Source organism: Haliaeetus leucocephalus, unplaced genomic scaffold (assembly GCF_000737465.1).
Source record: "Haliaeetus leucocephalus isolate CR32 unplaced genomic scaffold, Haliaeetus_leucocephalus-4.0 Scaffold450, whole genome shotgun sequence".
Lineage (NCBI taxonomy): Eukaryota > Metazoa > Chordata > Aves > Accipitriformes > Accipitridae > Haliaeetus > Haliaeetus leucocephalus.
In genome coordinates this window covers 12,377,226-12,383,177 of record NW_010972886.1, presented here as the reverse complement: position 1 = coordinate 12,383,177, position 5,952 = coordinate 12,377,226, and positions in this window count along the sequence as shown.

Below are 5,952 nucleotides of genomic sequence, written 5' to 3'. Positions count from 1 at the left end.
CCAAGTGTTTCATTGCTGTGGCATAATTTTGACTCAACAAAGCAATACACAAAGATATTGGGAGATCCAGAGCATCGGCTATGAAGTAGAGGAACTGATTTAGCAAGAACCCCCTGACACCCCTATCCCAGAGGCACAACCAGGCTAGGGAGATCCTTACCTGTGCCAGTGCAACAAAGCACTAGCAGGAGTCTGAGTTGCCTTGCACAAGCCGTGCTCCAGCTGTGCTAAATCACCTAAGTGAAGCCAGGTGACACTTATCACCTGAAGCCATCAAGAAATGAGCTATATTTTCTTTACCTTCTCTGTGGGAGCAAAAGCCTCCCTGCAATGGAGACAGCTGAAGTCTTTTTTTTTTTTTAGGAGGCAGTCAGCCCTTCATCTCACCCACCATCACAGCATTTGCTGTGAGATCCTTCTTTCCCTTCTCTGCTGCAGAGCTGTCCTTCAGCCACTTGGCTGGCTTTCTGAATCTTTTTTCCTTTTTTTTAATTCCAGAGTCACAAAAGTAGTCTTGAAAAAAAGCCAGTTGCAAGCCAATAATGTGATATTTTCCTTGGGGAAGTGAAGGGTTGAAAACCATAGGCGTGGAAGGTGTGAATTGCTCTGTTTATTTATTTTTTTAACAATCAGAAAGGCTGCTCATCCGCTATGCTGCTGAACATAGGACAAGACTCCTCAGAAGTGATCAGCCAACTCAAGCCTCAGTCACACAACCCCTCACAGTGATTTACAACTTTTTCACCCATCAGCTGGGCCAGGGCCACCTCCTCACTCTGCTCTTAGCTCCCACCAGCTGTGTTGTATAAAGCTCTTTCTCTGCAATACCCACTGCCATACATCCACAGACGGCCTGCGTAGGTACGCACAGGGTGAGCTGCCACCTATTCATTATTATATGTAATAACTTAATGGTAAATTTGGCTGAGCCACTTTAATGGATGAGCCAATTTAATGGCTCACTGGTGCCAAAACTGGTGCCTCCCTGCTCCAGGCCGGGGGGGGGGCAGCTCTGCTACATGGCTGGCACTGCAGCCAGAAAAACCACCAGGAAGGTGCTCGCCTCAGCTGATGTGCTGCGACTCGCTGAACCAAGGTTACTCAATCAGGTGTCTGAGTCTTTACTCCATTTGTAGCACTGTCTCAGCTAAACCAACCCCGGCGCTTCTGCAACGGTAAAACTGTGTTCAGAGGAAAGGGGTTTGCTGGTTTCGCTGTATTTCTCTAAAGAGGCAAAAATTGCCTTGTGGCAAGCTCTTGTGAAAGTCAGCAGAATTTAGGCTCTTTGGGCACTTTTGAAAAATGTTGCCCCGCGTGCTGGTTCCCACAGTCCCGTACTGCCGCATCTTGGCAAATGTTACAGTGCAGTTGCACATCATCAATACAAAAATGTGCAGCATATTGAAAAGTGAAAATGTGGTGGAGTGTAAAATAAACAGAATTCAGTATTAAAAAAAATAAATAAATAACAGGCGGGAAACTGGGCTGGACTGTTTCCTCTATTTCCATATTCCATAATTTAGACTACTCGTTATACATTTCTGCTTTTGCTTCAAGTTTTAATAAAGTGGCTGCTGAATTGCCAGTCTGTCACACAAGGCGCTGCAGAATTCAGAAATCTTGATCCAGCTGCTAGGCCCAGCTGGTGGCAAAATATGTAGATGGCAAGGAAAGCGCTGTTCTAGGAGAAGCAGGAAAATGGAGAACTCGAAGCTAATCAGCTCTTTTAAAAAGAGGGTGGTTACTATTCAAGTTGTAATTTATTGAGATAAAGGAACCATGCATCACAGAAAGACTTAGGTTGCCTGCAGGGGAAGGTTATTCTTTTTTTTTTTTTTTTTTTTTTTTTTTTTTTTTTTTTCTTCCAGAGAAGACCCTTGTGTGTGCATTTGCAGCTTATAGCTAAGAGGTTGGAGCTAGAAGTTAATCAGCCATTCTGTCTCCTATCTGCTGATCTTGGGGAAAGGGGAATGTGGGCAAACAGGCATTAAATTCCACTGGCAGGCGACAGGAAGGTATTCCTTGATAAGCAGCATCCAAGATGATGAGCCGTAAAGCAAAGCCCCTGTGAGGAAGCAGGGGAAGAGGCAGGGAAAGCTTTAGCCATCTGTCTCAACCCAGCATTGCTCAATGCTCACCAGAGCAGAGGTCACCACCAAGAATAATAACCCTCGAGAAGCCAGACGTATGCTTTCCATTCACCAATAATCTACAAAGCGTCTTAGGGTGAAATCCTGGCTCTTCTGAAGTCAATGGGAGCTTTGCCAATGACTTCAGTGGAGCCAGGTTTTCATCCCAGATAATTTTAAAGCAACCCTCAGGCTTAAAGATAAAACAACGACATCCTGGGAGTGGGTGCAGGCAGGAGGGAACTGAGGAGGGCAGATGGGGCTCTACCAGCTATGCTCCTCTGAAAAGCTATCAATCTTACGGACAGGATGCCTCCACAGTCCTGGAGCAATACCAGGACTGACAATAAAGGGGTAAGCGGACAAGCAGGTGACAACTGGGGTGCAGGACCCAAGTGAGCCATGATGCTCAGATGTAAAACCCAGTGGCGTTCCCACCTCTACGTCCTCCTCACTTCTGAGATAAAGCATATAAAGTGACTTATGTTGTGTTATATTATATCATACTCTATTTTTTTTCTCCCCACTCCTTTTCCTGCAATTCTCATGCTGGCCTTCAAGGATGTCACCTAGTGGCACTCATCCAAAAATGAGGATTTTTTCACACTTGACCAGGTACAATTGATGTACTATTCATTTCAGTCACTAGGACCACCCAGACTCTGTAAAGTGCTGTGTCGCAGGCAATATTTCATTTTTCAGGACTCATAACGCCAAGGGTCGGCGCCTGCACAGCGATGTAGTGGGGTTGGCCCTAGGCAGTGCAGTGGACAGCACGTGGGGTGGTCAGCTGCAATGGCCATGGCAGGAGACAGGAACACCACCAGCGGGACATGCCAGTGAGGACATCGCAAATTCAGCCCCTGGGCACAGTTTCTTGGCCTCGAGCACTGAGGTGGCCGTGGACAGCTGTTGTGCATTTTTGTTGACAGGCTGGTGTAAGGGAGACCGTGGGGCCACCATGACTGGAGCCAACAGATTCCTGAAACACCTCCCCTGGGGACACTCCTCACCACGCAGTGGAGGCTGCAACATGGACAGCCACAAACCCCTTTTGAAGCTGTGCAATGAGGAACATAGGATCTGCGGGGCTCGAGAGGGGCAGGACATCAGATGATGAGTTGCCATGGCTTACTGACTCCTCACGCACCAGCTGAGCTACGCTACCTGACCATGTAGTGCACTTGTATCATAAATGCTGCATAAAATGTGTGAATTTAACCCTGTTTTGAAGAGCTTGGGCTCAGTGCGTTTCCCCTGGCACTGGTGAGGCGCTGTGAGTGCACAGGAGCTGAGTCTGCCTTTATCGTCAGAGGGAAGAGAAATGGAAGGTAAAAGCTGGGGGTGAAGGGGTGAGGTGTGAGCTGCAAACCTTCACAGGGAAGGAGCTATCAAAGGAACACACCTCCCTTACCCCAGCACCACCATCAGTCCCACTTGCTGATTTACCTCCTTGCTGGGTGCCCATAACCACATCCCGGGAGCAGCATCCCCCTCAGGCTACCGATGGATCTCCTCCCCTGGGCAAACCCTGGCTTCATTTTCCAAGGACTAGATGGTAGCTTCTGGAGCAAGCGTTCAGCCTGCTGGGAAAAGCGAGCTTTTCCCTTTGCTTTTACGTCCATCTCCCCTACAGTTTGCAATTCAGCCGTCTGGATTCATCGATGAAGTCATCTGCTGATTTAACAGTGTTTGTGAATTTAAATTGGCATCTACGGCGCACGCGTGCGCACACGCTCCTCTTTGATTGCCCCCAGCACAGCCACGCAGGCAGTATCACTGCACCCAAGTGCCGCTCTTACGCTGACTTTTTCAAGCGGGAAGAGGCTTTGGTGTCTTGCTGCCATCCGCTCGCTGCTAATAGTAGCTTTGCTCTGTCCCTCACTGTCTTTGCGCAATAGCTTAATGCGTAAAACTTAAATGTCCCATGAGGAAACATGCACCAGTATGGGCCCATCTCATCTGGATTAAAGATGTCTTTTGGTTCAGTCTATTTCATAAGGCGAGGGAGAACTTACATTACCCAGAGCTCGGCGGCAGATCCATGTGTGTGTTTTTCACCAGGCTGTCACTTGGACTGTTTCACATTACGAGCCTTCAGTCTCACTCTGGCTGTCGATTTGTACTATTAAGCTCAGAAATACAGAACTCACGTGTCAAGTTTCCACTTTTCTTCAACAGCCAGGATCAACTGACAGCCACTAGATAGGGTCAGACTTTGGCAAACCTGGAGGGCAGTTCTGCCTCTCCAATGCCCGTCTCCCCAAGCCTGCCTCCTTAACCACCCTGTTTTGTGCTCACTGCTGCTGGCGTGCCTGCCTGGGGGCACGGCCGCAGGCCGCCAGGATCACAGCAATGGCAGCAGGAGGAGAGCCCAGGCAGAGCACTGACAGCTGAAGTACATCAATGTTTTCATTTTCTCAATATTTTGATTAGCCCAAGGAATGTTTGAGTTAAAAAAAAAAAAACAACACATTTTTTAAAAACCACGTGATGGTCCCACAGGCTGTTATGGCTTTACGTAATAACGAATAGCTCTGTATGATTTGCCGTGTAACTGAGAGCACTGGTGTGGTATCGGGTCCTTATCAACGAGTGGTTTCACAAGACGGAGGGATTGTACCTCACTGTAACAGGCTCAGGGCAGCCCCGTGGAAGTCCCTACCCTGCACGATCGTCCGTGCTGATTGTTCCTACTGCAGTGCTAACACAGAATGTGTTTGCAGATTAAAAATCCTTAAATCTGAAGGTTTTGGTTTTGTGGCTTTTGCTCACATCTTTAACGATACTCCAGTGCAATTATTTTAACCATATTCCTGCCCTATGGTTAATCATTTACAGTGGTTATCACTGGAAGGGATACCTATCTGACTGGAAGGGTTAGAGACATTGTTCCAACTCATTCGTGACCATAGACTTCAGACGCACCAAGACCCACAAGAAACCTCCCACGAGCTCTGACCCTCCTCGCACCCCAAATCTGCCAGCTTCCCGGGTCCACAATGCACCTCGGCCGCTGCTGGCACCGCACGCTGGAAGCACATCTCACCTTTACGTCACAGGAACCCTGCTGAGGACAGTGGTCTCGGAGCAAAGACGTTTCAGATGGGGAACAATTTTTCCCCAATTTGCCCATTTAGACACCAATTCAGCCTCCCAGCTGTCACACACTCGCACAGGCCCCGATCACTCGTATCCCCATTTTTGCACATAACATTCCCAGTTGTGGAAGAACAACGACAAAGATTCCAAAAGTCCTGGGTTTTGTTAGGTGACTTTATTTACATTTTAAGCTTATTTGAGCTGTGTTTGTTCTGTTACACTCAGAGCTGCATCTTCAGCATTCAGAAAGAGGTTTGGCTCCATCAGACCAAGGATGCAAAGATACTGATTTACAGCAAGTGATAATCCAACCCTCATTTTCACATATTTTCAAACTCAGGTTAATTTTAAATTGGGGGGGGCCTCCCATCTGAGAGAGAAAGTTTTTTCCACCGTACTTACGTGGTCAGCAACCAAGAGGAAGGGAAACATGGGTGAGGAGTGTAAAACCCCAGTGGCCCAAGTCCTCCCGTGCCTTGTGCCCTGCCGGGGATGCACAGAACAGCTGAAGGGGACGTGACACTTCAGTACGGCTCCGTCCCTGCCCAGCAGCGGTGGAAGTCATTGCACAAGGTACAGCCGTGAGCAGGACGGGGTGCGGGTGCCGCGGCAGGATGCCCAGGCAAACCAGGGCTTGCAGAGGGGCAGGTCGGCACAAGGAGAGGAGGGGAGCAGGGCGGGGGGGATGCTAGGCTGCAGCAGGAGCTGCAGAAAGGGAGAA